The sequence below is a fragment of the Hylobates moloch genome, unplaced genomic scaffold, assembly GCF_009828535.3.
Source record: "Hylobates moloch isolate HMO894 unplaced genomic scaffold, HMol_V3 SCAFFOLD_6, whole genome shotgun sequence".
Lineage (NCBI taxonomy): Eukaryota > Metazoa > Chordata > Mammalia > Primates > Hylobatidae > Hylobates > Hylobates moloch.
The window spans coordinates 82,388,413-82,405,331 of NW_026652281.1; the positions used below are offsets into that span (position 1 = coordinate 82,388,413).

Here is a 16,919-nt window from a genome sequence, read left to right on the forward strand (position 1 = left end):
GCTAGGTGTGGTGGCGGGTGCCTGCAATCCCAGCTATTTGGGAGACTGAGACAGGAGAATCGCTTGAACCTAGGAGGAGGAGGTTGCAGTGAGCCGAGACTGCACCACTGCACTCCAGCCTGGGCAACAAAGCAAGACTCCATCTCAAAAAAAAAAAAAAAAATAAAGAAAAAAGAACTGAATTATACAACTCCCAGGCTATTGATTCAGAGAAATCTCCATACATTTTGGTGACAGAAGTCACAGAAGTATTCTGTATTGATTGTCAAGTGAGGAAAAAGGAAAAACACTTTGGTTGATTTGTTTTTTCTATATCTCTCTGAGTTAGAAAAGTGAAAAATAAGGTGAGGATGTGTATATATTAATGACAAAAGTTGTTCAAGAGAAAGATGTTTCAAACTGGCATCTACAAAGGAGAAGTGGGTTTGATGAACTTACACCAAGAAATGTGGAGAAACAGTTCCAAGAAACACATTCCACTGGAGCAGACCATCGTGTTTGTGAACATCTCCCTGGGAGGTTCTCACATGCAGCCTGGGTTGAGATCTGCAGCCCTAGAAGAAGAGGGTTATCTTTGTCACGAGCTGTTGTGAGGAGAGGGGTGACCTTTGTGCTTCCTCATCTTGTTTTTTTTGAGACACAGTCTCACTCTGTCGCCCAGGCTGGAGTGCAGTGGCATGACCTCAGCTCACTGTAACCTCTGCCACTTGGGTTCAAGCGATTCTCCTGCCTCAGCCTCCTGAGTCGCTGGGACTACAGGCACACGCCACCACATCCCGCTCAGTTTTGTATTTTTAGTAGAGACGGGGTTTCACCATGTTGGCCAGGCTGGTCTCCAACTCCTGACCTTGTGATCCACCCGCCTCAGCCTCCCAAAGTGCTGGGATTACAGGTGTGAGCCACCATGCCTGGCCTGTCCTTCCTCATCTTAATGTGCCACAGGGAGGCGAAAACTTCAGTAAATGGGAGTCGCACCCAGGTGAAGATTAAAACTCTCTGCTGAGGGTTTTACCATCCTGTGAGGTCCCATCCCAGAGATTCTGATAGGATGATCCAGCTTAGGGCCCTGGCATCAGCAGGCCTGAAGCTCCCAGGAGGCCCTGATGCTCCCAGGAGGCCCCGCCAGGGCTGGGCTGCTGACCCCCAGAGGGTCCCAGTGCCCAGAGAGCTTTTTCTCCTGAGATAATGAGGAGAGCTTCATGGATGTCTTGGGGCCTGGGGCAGAGGACTAGGGTGTGACCGAGGAGCTCTTCTTGAGATAGACTCTGGAGGGGTGTGTGGGTTCTATACTAATGTGTTTTTCAAATCTGTTTAAGGCTGTTTCTCTTCTTGAGGATATGTCAGGAAATGCTTGTGCTCGGCTTTCTAGCTTAGGGAAACTAGTCAAACTTAAGGAAAATTGTTTCCATAATTCTTGGGTAAATGAAAATAATTTCTGATCCCATGATACAAAGCTCCATGAAGTCTGTGTTTCCTTCCATCTGACTGATAGAAATACAAAAACATTTTATTTTTGCCCTCTTTTTGGTAGGTACAGGTTTCTTTGGTGATAAATGAGAAAAAGAGAGGAAAGAAAATAACTGGGCTGTGATGGGGACTGGTCTCTACCTGTTTTTCTGAGGGTGTGGCTTCAAAAGAGTTAAAATCACACGCACCACTACAACAATTAGCAGTAGCAATCCCTTTCTTTTCAGATAATAAAATGGAAAATACCCAATGGACATAAACATGATCAAAAGGTTTTTCCTTTTCCCTCTCAAGCCAATATCCACCCTTATAAAAAAAGACAAATGGTTGTATGATTGGATGCTAACTCCATCGGACATTCTATAACTCACCCAGCCACTCGTCCCCCATAGAGGTGAGAGGAACAGGCAGTAGGTTTTATTCGTCATGTTATAATAGTAAACAGATATTTTAATGAAAGCTTATTTGATTTCCATTGTTCCTTTGAATCCATATGAAAAAGCATGGCTGTCATTTCCTGCCCGTATCTGACCATATTCAGATGCTCTGGGAACCAAAAAGAAAGAAAAAAAATATTTACTCCAATGTTCATTAATTGGTATTTTAAATTGATGTTTCTTCCATAGAGCCTGAGGGTGGTGAAAATGTGACAGGGGCTGCTGTGGTTTCCAGAATGAGCTCCCATCCTCTGGAGGTCCTGAGATGGATTGATCCTGGAGTCCTCTCGAAAGACAATTGTCCTATTGGATGGAACATGGGTGGCTGAAATCCTGGGGGTAGCAGCAGGACACACCAGGAGCTGGTGGCCAGACAATGGTCACCACAGCTGGAGGAGCACGTGGGGATATGTTGCTGTGGTTGGCAGATACATCTGCTGCTGCTGCAGGAGGAGGAAGAGTTCCTGTTCCTGGAAGTGCTGGAATAGGTGTTGGCTGGATCCCAGCCTGTGGTTCTGTCCTTTTTCTTTTCCTCTGGCTGCTTGGGATGCTCTCCATTTTCTACTGAGTCTGCAGCCCTTGACAATCAACTTATTAAAGGATTTCTCTGCAGCCACTTCTGTAGCCTGCCCTGTGGAAACCTGGATGAAAGCACACTACTCTCTGGTCTGCACAACAGTGATCACTCAGATCTTCAAATAACTAGAAATGATTATTTAGATCTGTCTCAGCAATGGCATCACCCAGATCACCAACACAGAGTGTGGTGATAACCTTGTCCTCTGGTGGATCTGGACAATGCATGGTGAAGCCTGCTTTAGAAGTGTATCTGCTCCAGAGTCACTGATTCCATATCAGTCTTTAATATTCTTATCAGCAAGGGGATCATCTGGATCTGTAGGCTTCTCATGTCTATATGGGCCCTCCTCTTCTCCCTCACACTCTCCTTTCACCCAGCAGGAGCAAATGTGCTTATTCCTTTGGTAGTAGGGTGTGGTCTGTGCCAGTTTGTACAGCACGTCACTGGTGTATGTGACTCTCCCCAGCCGGCCAACTGGCTGTGTTCTGTCTGTTATATTCTGCATATGGTACTCTTCATTGATGTCTGACTTTGCCAAGTCATCTTTTAAAGACAATTTTGTATCATGAACCTGAATGGACAGGCCATACTCTAAGACTAAGAGGCAGGCCTGGCAGATGTTCCTCAATGTCCTGCAGGCTTGGCACACTTCAGTCTTCTTGAAATGCATGTGGATCCCAGGGTATCAGCAAAACACTGTGTATGGCCTGGAATAGATTTTCCATTTTGTCTCATACTTTCCTTTGGTCATTCAGATATATGGGTTTTCTCCAAGACACAGAATAGAGAAGTTTACATCTTCCCAGTTTTGCTTATTTTAGGTATTGCAACCAAGAAATGTCACCATCTTGAGAGGGTCTAGAGACAGTGGTAACATTCGAGGTGGTAGCCAGGACCACCACACTCCCGTCAGCCCAGCTCTTCTTCACGCCCCTGTTCTTGAGACCCTGGGCAATTGCCTTTGACACTATAGTTCCTCTTTTTTGTCCCAAAGTGAAACTCTCTTCCAAGGAATCCTCATTCTTTTTCGCTGTCGCCCAGGCTGGGCTCACTGCAGGCTCCGCCCCCTGGGGTTCACGCCATTCTCCTGCCTCAGCCTCCCGAGTAGCTGGGACTACAGGCACCCGCCACCTCACCTGGCTATTTTTTTTTTTTGTATTTTTGGTAGAGACGGGGTTTCACTGTGTTAGCCAGGATGGTCTTGATCTCCTGACCTTGTGATCCGCCCGCCTTGGCCTCCCAAAGTGCTGGGATTACAGGCGTGAGCCACCACGCCCGGCCGGAATACCCATTCTTGTAAGAAGCTCTGGATTTCCTGACCTCTCCAAGGACTGGCCTGGAAGGGACAGAGAAATGCGAATGCCCCTTGAAACTACTCACAGCGTATAGTTGAGTGGTTTCCAAAGACTCCCTCTATGCTGCCAAGCCCTAAGCATACTCTCGTATCTGTTGGTGGGAGATAATAAAACCTCAAATGAGAAGAGCAAGAACCAGGATCCCTGGGAGAAGTAACGTCTAATCTTTAAACTCATGGACATGTCAGGAAGCACCTGTCTAGCTATTTATCATGTTCAATAATGGATAAAGACACCTGAAAAGTGAATGAATGAAATGATTTTCAGGCTAAGTATTTCTGCCCCGGAAGGGTTCTTCTTTTGTTTCAGACATAGTAATCTGCCCTGAGAAGAGAGCTTGGGTCACCTTCTGGTCACCAGGGGTTGCTTGGCAAGAGCCCCATATATAATGAGCCATAGACCCATCATCTGTGGAGCTGCCTTTGTTCCCCAGAATAAAAACTCAGGGCTACCAAGAGTGACTGAGGCTAGAACAGAAAGATTGTGGGTTGGTGGGGGAAGAGAGCTAATTCAACAAATTAAAGAAAAAGATATTCTAACATAAGACAATCTCTATTCCTGCCTTGCCTACGAGTTGATTAAATATGGGAAATCACAGTACCGGAAATAATTATCTAAAATTCTACCTACCAGGAACTGAGCTACAATATTTGTGTCACTGTAAAGTAATAGAGAATTTATCTCAGTCCAAAATTGATAACAAAGAATTTCAAAATCAATTTAGAGCTTTGCTTTCTGTGTATGTGAAAGAACAAGGTCCAGACTCCCTCCAGCATCAAACAAATAGAAAGCCAGATCCACTATGTGACCCGAATGTGTCCAGACCCTGGAAAGTATCTGACAGGAGCACAGGACAGTGGCCTGGAGGCTGAATCCAAGGGAGGGGACCTCCTGGCTGCCCCAGCTCAGAGCCTGCAAAGAGCGTCCAGGAGGGAGAGCAGGCAGGCAGGATCTGGGCAAAGCACGGAGATCCCTGAGTTAAGGAAACAGGGTTGAGAATATAAAGAGAAAAGCAGCTGCAAGACACAGGGCTGGGTACCAGAGAGTAGGAGGGAGTGGCTGAACTGAGGTAAGACTGGAGAGTAGAAGATGGAGGTCATTGAATCATTGGCAGATACAAGGGTAATTACCAATTAAACAAATTTGTCCCAGTGAAAAAGGGAATAGGAACCCTGATTTTTTCTTTCAGAGCATTTTTTTAAAGAAAAATTATGCTTATGAGTTTCTTCTGTGGCCCTTTGTGATATATGGAAGTCTCTTCAAAAGTTAAGTAGGCTCTTGCCAGCTTCCAACCAGGACTATCTTTCTCAAGGGCCTGGGAGCCATCTCTCTGAAATGGAATCATTAAGGGAGAGAGTTCCTGTGAGAGGGTAGGAGCCCAACTTCCACCAGTGCCTGGCTCTAACTTACTAACCTACTCCTGCCATAAACTATGAGACACTGATCTTTTCTTGTCATAAATCCGATTAGCAAGCACTGTGGCTACCCTTGAGGGACATGTAAAAACAGTGCTGTCAAGTCCCTTCCTTGAGGACTGGTTACCGTTTATCTCGGGAACACACATGCACTGGTTGTAACTGCCTGCCTATGCACGAGGGTGAGATTTCCTTCTTTCTTGCAATATGCTCTTATTGTCTGTTTTGTGCATTGCAATGCAGTTTAATGATTCTTCAATGAAACTGTTTTCTTTCTCTTCTGTCTCTCTAGAGAGATTTCCTGGGTTTGCAGGAGACTTTGTTGTTAATCATATTCTCCACCAAGATAGTGACATCACTGTGCTAGAGGGGAGCTCAAGACCTGAGTGGCAGCATCTCTCCCTGCTGCTGCAGCCAAGGCCCCAGTGCCCAGGAAGGGGTGCAACCACCTGGAGTAGAGTCTTAGATGGGAACTAATACCAGTAACTTGATATTTCTGCTTGGATAATGGGCAAACTAGAGATAGCTCAGTTTAATCCATTCACAACCAAGCATTTCTGCTCTGGGGAAGACAAGGCTAGACATACATGTCTCTATTCTTCCCAATAAGTACAATTAAAATCCCTGGACATTATAAGTAAAACAAAATGGAGAAAGCTCTAAAAGGTACATTATTGGCTCTTCCAGGTGAAGAAAAAGAGGTCCTACGACTTTGAGTCTAAGGGTATGCTACAGAACATTTACTAAATTCAGGACAGTATGACATGGCCCTGAACAAGTAGTCAGTTTTTCAAATATTTGAGCCATATTTGGGATGGCAGCACATATGGCCAGAGTCACCCTATTCAGGTCCTGATAATCAACTTTCATTCTCCATTTCCCTTCATGTTTTGGCATCAACCACACCAGGCTATTTTGTGGGCTCTGTGAAGACACACAAATTCCACCCTCTCCTGTTTCTGAATAGTAGCTATTATCTTGTGTGCTCTCCTGGGAGGCAATATTGTTTGATACACACCAACCCTCTTGGGTGGAATAACATCACCAGCTTCCCTTTGGCTTCCCCTCAGAGCATCCTTACCTGGAGACAGAACTTGCCTAAGCCTGCTTCAAGGACAACTCCCAGGAGAGTTTCAAAACCCAACATGTGCTGTGGGATTGGGGCTCACTATAGCCAAATTCCAAGCAGTTCCAAAGCAGACAAATGAATCGTTCTTCCCACATGAGCCGCTAATCTCCCTCAGTGGCCTTACATTGAAGGGAACCTTGGACTTTATGTCACATCTGGTGCTGCGGTTCTCTTTTAACTCTCTGTCTCTTTGCTTCCACCAGTTGGAACCCAGAGCCCCTGCTACCCAAAGCTCCCTTAGTGCTGGGACTGGAGGCCATGAGCTCCCCACATGCCTCTCCACAGAGCCCCTCTTTTTTCACCTTACCCTCCACGTGGGCAGCTAATAGAGTGGCCCACGGTGGAAGAGTACAGGTCTTTCTGTAGTTGCAATTCCTTCTGTAACTCGGGACCTTGCTCTCAGCCACCAGCTGAGCAGGCTGCCTGTGGCACAGAACAGCCTATCCCTTTCCTCCCCATCAACCACTGGGCTTCCTTACTACTGACCCATGGCAAACCCTCCATGAGGCTCCCTCAAGCCTGTAGAGCTTTGTGGTATCTTGGCCCTCCCGGGGCAGCCCGCAGGCATCAGGAAGATGGGTGACAGAGCCCCACATAGTCCCTTGTAGGCACTCTGAGATCCTTCTGGTAGGATTCTGTTTTCCCCAGCTCATTTCTTGGAATGCTATTGATCACACCAAGGCTCAAATTTCCTCCAAAGTGGTAGCAGCAGAGTTCCCACAGGGACTGCCCCAAACCATCCTGAAATGGGGCCAGTTGGTATTCCAAAGAAAGAAGCACTAAACCTCAGGGTGATAAGTTCAAAGTATGTATTAGAACATACACATAGGGGGCTATGGCATATCCTCCTGAGGGACAAAGAGCTAGAGATGTTCTTCCTGGGTATGTCCACAATGAGGAGTCTGGTTATGGAGTTTGTATGAGGGCTTAAGAAATTTGGCTTAGGACCAGGGCTGGTATCTTTCAGGGTTTTGAGCAACAACCTAAACACCTTTATCAGTGCCTGAGAATGTTCAACGCCCCGGCTTGGGTTTAAATCATCAGGGGAAAACATGCAGCTGGCCACCTCACAGAGCGGTCAAGTTACTCTGTAGTTGTCAATCAGGACAGAGAAAAAATGAGAGAAAATGGGGGAATCACTGTTGTCCTTGGTAGTAAGAATTAATCTTGAGAAGTGTGAGTCATTCAATTTCACTTTTCTTTTTTAAGGTTGTTTTGTGTATTTGGTTTCCTGTGCATATCCATATTGTTTTGTTTTATTTTGTTTTTGGAGAGGGGCCTTGTCAATTTTTACAAAAAAAACATAGCTGGGAATTGAAAGGTATTACACTGAATCTGTAGATCAATCTGTAAAGTATTGTTATCTTAGTATTAAGTATTTTTATCCTTGAAAATTGGATATCTTTTCATTATTTCAGATCTTCTGTGACTTATTTCAGCATTTTAAAAAGTGAGTGTAAAAACTTTGCACTTCTATTGTTAACTTTTTTCTAAATATTTATTTTTTTGATGCTATTATAAATGAAATTGTATTCTTCATTTTATTATGTTTTCATTATTGGTTGCATTCATTCAAAGTACAATTGAATTTTGTATGTGGATCTTGTATCTTGTGACATTGATCAATTAGTTTATTAATTATAGTGGTATTTTAGTGAATACCTTACACATTTTTATAGAGAAGATTCTGTCATCTGTAATAAAGACAGTTCTACTTTTCATTTTCCAATCTGAAGGTGTTATTTATTTCTATTGTAATATTTCTCTGGCTAATACCTCTAGTACAATGCTGAATAGAGTGGTAAAAGTGGAATTCTTGTCTTGTTCCCAATCTTTAAGGTAAAGCATCCACTTTACCTAATAGTAAGCTTTACCTAATAGTGAAAGCATCCTTTCACTATTAAGTGTGATATTAGCTGCAAGTTTTTCATAGATGTCTTTTAGCAAATCTCACAAGTTCCCTTCTATTAGTAGTTTGCTGGAGGTTTTGCCATAAATGGGTGTTTGATTTTTGACATTTTCTTTGTGTATTTAAACTATCACTTTTTGTCCTTTATTTTAGTAATATTGGGCATTAGCCTGTTTGACTTTTGGATATTAAGTCACAATTGCATTTGTAAACAAACAATTATTCTTGGTCTTGGTGTATATTCATTTATTATGTTGTTGGATTTAGTTTTCTAGTGTTTTCTGAGGCTTTATGAGCCTATATTTATATGGTATGTTGGTCCATAGTTTTCTTTCCCTGTCATGCTTTTGTCTGGCTCTGGTATTATGGTAATACTGGCTTCATAAAATAAATACAAAAACGTTCCTTCCTCTTCAGTTGTTGAGAGGTTTTGTGAAGGATTGGTATTAATTATTCATCAAACACTAATAGAATTTTTCATTTTTTTTTACCCTGGAATTTTTTTTGTAAAAGTATTTTAACCAATTTTTTACTTGTTATATGACCACTCACATATTATATATATTCATATATTACTATATTCTTATATATTTCTTATGTTTGCTTTTATAATTTGTACCTACCAAAATGTTAATTTTCCATTTATACTTTTTCATATGTAATGGATTTAATAGTTAGTTAATATGAGATGATAATGTAGAATGAAGCCTTAACCCAATTAATAAATGACCTAAATGTTCTTCTGTTATAGGATAGAGACTATGAATATAACTATTATCCTTAATAATAATCTTTATAGTGAGGCGAATAAGCCTCTGAATATAAGGAAATTAGTGAAACTTCCATTTAGTTTGGCTTTTATTAAGAAGATAAGCTGAGAATAACTAATTTTAATCAATATTTAGATAAGTCAGAAAAATACTTTTAATAAGAACAAATATAAAATATCTTGTATTTGAAGAACCACCTGAAAAGATAATTTGATGAATCAGATTGGTTAGTACTTACTTAGCACATACAATACATTAGGCAAGATTCGAACTAATTGTACATTTATAGACATTACTTAAGAGTTAAAAATGAGAAACCCAAAGATTCATTGGCAATGACAAATTGGCATTTTCTATCGTATGAGGTGAAATAAAAACCATCATAAAAATTCACTGTTTTGGTTTAAGACAACTAAATGAACATAAAAAAATTGAATAACTTTATCAGAAAGTTTGACTAGGCATAGAGATAAATGAGTAGCATTTTTGAACAGTAAGCAAAAAACACACATTATCAAATATCAGACAAAAATATTTTACATGGAAAAATATCAGGCCTATAAAATTTCATTGACTTTATGAGATCAGAAATAAAACAGATTACATTTTTAGGCAGTATGACATGGTAACAGACATGATGAATTAATGTGTAACCAGAGTCAAGTGTGCTCATTATTATCCCCCAAAACTGTTAGAACTAATAAACTAATGCAGTGAAGTTGGAGGATAGACAATCAACCTAAAAAATCAGTTCTGTTTCTATATGCTAATAATGAACTCTGAAAAATAAATCAAGAAAACAATTTTATTTACCATAGTATCAAAAAGGAAAAAATTAATCAAACCAAAGAGTGAACTATTTGTTCACTGAAAACTATAAAATATTGATGAAAGCAGTTATAGAAGAAATTTTTAAAGTGGAAAAATGCCCCAGGTTTATGGATCAGAAGAATCAATATCGTTAAAATGTTCATACTGCCAAATGTGATCTGCAGATTCAAAGCAATATCTATCAAGATACCAAAAGCATGTTTCATAGAAATAGAAGAAAATCTAAATTTAGTATGGAACCACAAAAGACTCCAAATAGACAACACAATCTTGAGCAAGAAGGAAAAATCATGATAATGGCATATAAACACATAGTTTGATGAGAGAACCATGAAAGAGTCCAGAAATATATGCATGCATATACAGCCAACTAATTTTCACAATGGGAAATAAATAAACTTATCGACATATGCTGGGAAAATGGAAAATTCGCCAGCCAAAAAAATATGAAATTGGAACTATCTCTTACACCATACACAAAATTCAACTTAAAATGGATTAAAGTGTTGCAGGGAGAGCCAAGATGGCCAGCTAGAGAGAGCCAGGAAGAGCTTCTCCACTGTGAGAAACCAGACCATCAAGTAGATTGGCACACTCTGAACAGATCTTTGGAAATAAGGCATTGAATGGGGATGAAGGGAGGATGTTGACTCTGGGCTGAAAAGGGAGAAAGCTGAGAACCCTGCACAGGGTTGTGGAGCACCAGGACTCATTCCTGGCCCTGAGCAGCTCCTGGAGAAGGAGTGAGTGAAATAGACATGGAGTGGCCCACTCTCACCCTGAACCTCAAGAATCCTAGCTGCAGGAAACTCCATGACCCCATGGACATTTGAATTGTTAGAGAGAACTTCCCAGTGAGTTGGCAGATACAGAACTCCAGCCTGCATGGAGCCCGGAGGATTTGGTGCAGGAACGGCTGCAGTGGAGCAAAGCTAGGGGAGCCCTTCACCCAAGGCTCACCATGCTCTTCTAGGTGACTTTAGCCTCTGGTGGCAGGTGGACCTGGACATAGCAGGCCTATCTTGCCCACAGGATGGGGCCAGTCTGATCTGAGCATGACCCTGTCTGCCTATCCCAGGGTCCCAGCCTGGCTTCACCTGCTTGTAGTGCAGCCTTGGCTGCCTAGCCAAGGTGCTTGCCAGCAGCCACCACCACAGATCTTTCACCAGCAGACCCTGCCTAACAGTCACAGAGCTTCTGCAGGCAGCCCTCCAACAGCATACACTCACCCACAGTCCTCCCCGATAGGCACACACTTGTCTTCCAACTGCTTAGCTGGCACACACTCACCCACAGCCTCTCCTGCTGTTTTGCTGCCATGCATGTGCATGCAGGACCTGCCACTACCCACTGCTACTGGTGCACATGCACATGGGGACCCAGATGCTCACTGCCATCTTGCCAAAGTGCTTTCACCAGCACCCCCATCACAGTGTTGTTGCCAGTCTACTGCAGTTCCAAAAAAAAAGCAACAATAATTAAAATAAACAAATGGAACCTGATTAAATTAAAAAGCTTCTGCACAGCAAAAGAAATAATCACCAGAGTAAACAAACAACCCACAGAATGGCAGAAAATATTTGCAAACCATGCATCCAACAAAGGACTAGTATCCAGGATTTACAAGGAATTCAAACAAATCAGCAAGGAAACAAACCAAATAATCCCATCAAAAAGTAGGCAAACGACATGAATAGACATTTCTCAAAAGAAGATATATAAATGGCCAAAAATCATATTCAAAAATGCTCAACATCACTAATCACCATAGAAATACAAATTAAAACCACAAAAAGATACCACTTTACTCCTACAAGAATAGCCATTATTAAAAAGTAAAACAACAAAAAAATAGATGTTGGCATGGATGTGGTGAAAAGGAAATGCTTATACACTTATACGCTGCTGATTTGAATGTAAATTAGTACAACTTCTGTGGAAAACAGTATGGGAATTCCTTAAAGAACTAAACACAGACCTACTATTTGATCCAGCAATCCCATGATGGGTATCTACCCATAGGAAGTGAAGTCATACCAAAAAGACACTTGCTCATGTATGTTTATTGCATAATTCACATTCACAAAGATATGGAACTAACCTAAGTGTCCATTGACCAATGACTGGATCAAGAAAATGTTGTGTATATACACCATAGGATACTACTCATCATTGAAAAGGAACAAAATAATGTCTTTTGCAGCAACTTGGATGGAGTTAGAGGCCATCCTTCTAAGCGAAGGAACTCAGGAGTAGAAAACCAAATACCATATATTTTTACTTATAAGTGGGAGCTAAGCTATGTGTACTCAAAGGCATACAGAGTGATATAATAGACTTTAGAGACTTAGAAGGGGGAGGGTGGCAGAGGAGCGTGGGATAAAAACCTACACATTGGGTATAATGTATACTACTTGGGTGATAGGTGCACTAAAATCTCAGAATTCACCATTGTATAGTTCATTCATGTAACCAGAAACCACTTGTACTCCAAAAGCTACAGAAAAAAATATTTTGAAAACAGATTCTTTTTTTTTTTTTTTTGAGACAGCGTCTCGCTCTGTCGCCCAGGCTGGAGTGCAGTGGCACAGTCTTGGTTCACTGCAAGCTCTGCCTCCCAGGTTCATGCCATTTTCCTGCCTCAGCCTTCCAAGTAGCTGGGACTACAGGCACCTGCCACCACACCTGGCTAATTTTTTTGTATTTTTAGTAGAGATGGGGTTTCACCATGTTAGCCAGGATGGTCTCAATCTCCTGACCTCATGATCTGCCTGCCTCAGCCTCCTGAAGTGCTGGGATTACAGGCATGAGCCACCACACCCAGCCTAGAAACAGATTCTTAAAGGAATGCTAAATATGAAACTTAGAGACTCTTACCTGCCACTACAAAAGCACACTTAAGTACATAGTCCACTGACACTATAAAGCAACTATACAATCAAGTCTATAAAACAACCATCTAACAATATGATGACAGGTTCAAATTCTCACATAGCAATATCAAGCCTGAATATAGATGGACTAAAAGCCTCGTTCAAAAGGCACAGAGTGGCAAGTTGAATAAAAAAGCAAGGCTCAACTGTATGCTGTCTTCAAGAGACCCACCTCACATGCAATGATACCCATAGGCTCAAAGTAAAGGGATGGAGAGAGATCTATCAAGCAAACAGAAAACAAAAGAGCAAGGGCTGCTATTCTTATTTCAAACAAAACAGACTTTAAATCAACAACAATAAAAAGACAGGGACATTACATAATGATAAAGCATTAAGCTAAACAAGAAGACTTAACTATCCTAAATATACACACATCCAACACTGGAAAACCTAGATTCATAAAACAAGTTCTTAGAGATATGTGAAGAGACTTAAATAACCACACAATAATTGTAAGACTTCAACACCCAGCAGACAGTGTTAGAAATATCATCAAGGCAGAAAACTAACAAAGATATTCAGGATCTAGACTTGAAGCATGACCAAATGGACCTAATAGACCTCTATAGAACACTCCACCCAGCAGCAACAACAGAATATACATTATTCTCATCAGCACGTAGCACATACTCAAAGATTGATCACACCCTTGCCCATAAAACAATTCTCAATGAGTTCAAAAAACCCCAAATCATACCAACCACAGTGCAATAAAATAGAGATCAATACCAAGAAGATCTCTCAAAACCATACAATTACATGAAAATTACCTGCTGCTGAATGACTTTTCAGTAAAGAATGAAATTAAAGCAGAAATCAAGAAATTATTTGAAACAAATGAAAACTGGGACACACCTAAAGTGGTAAGAGGAAAGTTTATAACACTAAATCCTTACATCAAAAAGTCAGAAAGCTCTCAAATTCACAACCTAACATCACATCTGGAAGAGCTAAAAAACAAGAGTAACCCAACCCCAGAGTTAGCAAAGAAAAGAAATAAGATAAATCAGAGATAAACTGAATGAAATTGAGATGTGAAAATCCATACAAAAAATCAATGAAACAAAAAATTGGTTCATTAAAAGAATAAATAATATTGAGGGAGCACTAGCTAGACTAATAAAAAGAAAAGATCTAAATAAACACAATCAGAAATAACAATGGTAACATTACCATTAACTTCACAAAAATATTTTTAAAAAACCCTCAGAGACTACTATGAATGCATACAAACCAGAAAACAGAAGAAATGGATAGATTCTTGGAAACATACAACCTCCTGAGATTGAACGAGGAAAATGTTGAATACCTGAACAGACCAATAACAACTTCCAAAAGAGAATCAGTAATAGAAAACCTACCAACCAGAAAAAGTCCTGGACCAGACCAATTCACAGCCAAATTCTACCAGGCATATAAGGAAGAGCTGGTACCAATCCTACAAAAACAATTCCAAAAATTTGAGGAGGAACGATTCATCCTCAACTCATTCTATGAGGCCAGCAACCTCATGACACCAAAACCTGGTGGAGGTATAATCAAAAATTACAAAAAAACTTCAGGCCAATATCCCTGATGAACATAGATGTAAAATATTCATAAGATACTAGTAAATGAAATCCAGCAGCAGACCAAAAAGTAAATTATCCATGATCTGGCAAGTTTCATTCCTCAGATGCAAGGTTGATTCAACATACGCATATCAACAAATATTATTCATCACATAAACCGAACTAAAAACAAAACCACATGATCATCTCAATAGATACAGAAAAGCCTTTTGATATCTCCTCATGTTAAATACCATCAACAAACTAGGCATTGAAGGAACATATTTCAAAATAATGAGTCATCTATGACAAACCCACAGCCAACATCATACTGAAGGGGCAAAAGCTTGAGCTTGACCAACTCCCCTTGAGAACCAGAGCCAGGCTGCCCATTCACCACTGTTATTTAAAAGTACTTGAAGTCCCAGCCAGAGCAATTAGGCATGAGAAGGAAATAAAAGGCATCCAAATGGGAAGAGAAAGTCAAAGTATCTCTTTCTGCTGACGATATGATTCTATACCTAGAAAACCTCATATTCTCTGTCCAAATGCTCATAGAATTGATAAACAACTTCAGTAAAATTTCAGGATACAAAATCAATGTACAAAAATTACTAGAATTTCTATACACCAATAACATCCAAGCAGAGAGCCCAATCAAGAATGCAATGCCATTCACAATAGCCACAAAAAGAAAAATTACCTAGGAATACAGTGAAACAGGGAGGTGAAATATCTCTGCAGCATGAATTACAAAACTGCTGGAAAAAAATCAGAGATGGCACAAACAAACGGAAAAACATTCCACGCTCATGGATAGGAAGAATCAATATTGTCAAAATGGCCATGCTGCCCAAAGGAATTTACAGATTCAATGCTATCCTGTCAAACTACTGTTGTTGGTTTTTACAGAATTGGAAAAAAGCATTCTAAAATTCATATGGAACAAAAAAAAAGCCCAAATACCCAAAGCAATCCTAAGTAAAAAGAACAGAGCCAGAGGCATCACATTACCTGACTTCAATCTATGCTACAAGGGTACAGTACCTAAAACAGCATGGTACTGGTACAAAAACACATAGATCAATAGCACAGGTTAGAGAACCCAAAAATAAAACCACACACCTACAACCATCTGATCTTCAACAGAGTTGACAATTAGAAGCAATGGGGAGAAAAGTACTTATTCAATAAGTGGTGCTGGGATAATTGGCTAGCTATAGGCATGAGATTGAAATGGAACCCCTTCATTTCACCATATACAAAAATCAACTCAGGGTGGATTAAAGACTTAAACATGAAACCAAAAGCTATAAAAACCCTAAAATAAAGCCTAGGAAATACCATTCTGGACATAGGCTTTTCATGACAGAGACCCCAAAAGCAATTGCAACAAAAACAAAAATTGACAAGCGGGACCTAATTGACAAGCAGGACCTAATTAAACTAACAAGCTTCTGCACCGCACAAGAAACAGTATTAACACACAATCTACAGAATGGGGAAAAATATTTACAAACTATGTGTTGAGGTGATCAAACCCAACACCAGGTCGTGGGGGCTATGAAGTCCGGTGGAGTCAAAGGAATGAGACAAGACAAATTAAGAGTACATAGGGTGGGTCCAGGGGGCCAATGTTAGCATATGGTGGCTGCGAAGGCACTGGGACTATTTATTGGTAATCAAACAAAGAAGCAGGTGGTGAGGATGTGCAGATGTAGACAGGTGAGGACGTGAGGACGTGGGGGTAGAAAGGTAACAGTGCATCAAGCGTAACTGTGACAGTTTAGCATATGCTCTGCTACTTGAGATAAGGGAGAACAGGTTCTTCTGATGCAATATACAATCAATTTATGATCTTGGGAGATCAAGAAGCAAGGGGTCAGCGAGTCTGGACACATTCCAGAGGCTACAAGGGGTTTTACGCCCTGAGCCCTGGGTTCTCTCCAAGCCTCAAGGAGTTTTTATGCCCTGGGCTTAGATTGTAGTGTGGCAGGGCAGCCTTCCACACTTTGGCACAGAGCTTGGTGTTCCATAGGCCACAAGGGGTTTTAGACCCTGGACCCAGGATGTGTTCCAAGACTCTTTTACATTATGTCAGACAAGCAAGCCCTGCCTCAGCTCTTCCGCCAACATGTCTCCCTTTTTTGTTCTGCAAAACTGCCACAGCTATCATTGCTTGTTCTCGGCTTGTTCTTGGCCCCCTGGACTCACCCTATGTACTCTTAATGTGTCTTGTCTCATTCCTTTGACTCCGCCGGACTTCATAGCCCCCACGACCTGGTGTTGGGTTTGATCACTTGGCGGCTTTCTCTGCAGAGGTGGCTTCCGCATCTGTAGACTGAAAGGAGACAGCATAAGCACCTAATTATTAGAACAAGGTTTACAAGTGCAGAGTTTCCAATGGTCTTAATCCATTTAAGAGGATTGATTGCAGACAACCCATCGGCTGCCTTGCTTAAAATATCAGTTCCAGGGAGCAGGATTAAGTGAGCCTGAGAGGCTTCAAAAACCTGCTCTTTCAGTTTTACAATATCAAG

General features: G+C 41.1%; 1 protein-coding gene across 1 annotated transcript in view; it reads right to left on the reverse strand.

Annotated features, from left to right (window-relative positions):
* KRBOX5 (KRAB box domain containing 5) overlaps nucleotides 1-16,919 on the reverse strand; it is an 89,634-nt gene that overhangs the window by 71,583 nt on the left and 1,132 nt on the right. The gene's annotated exons all lie outside the window — the stretch shown is intronic.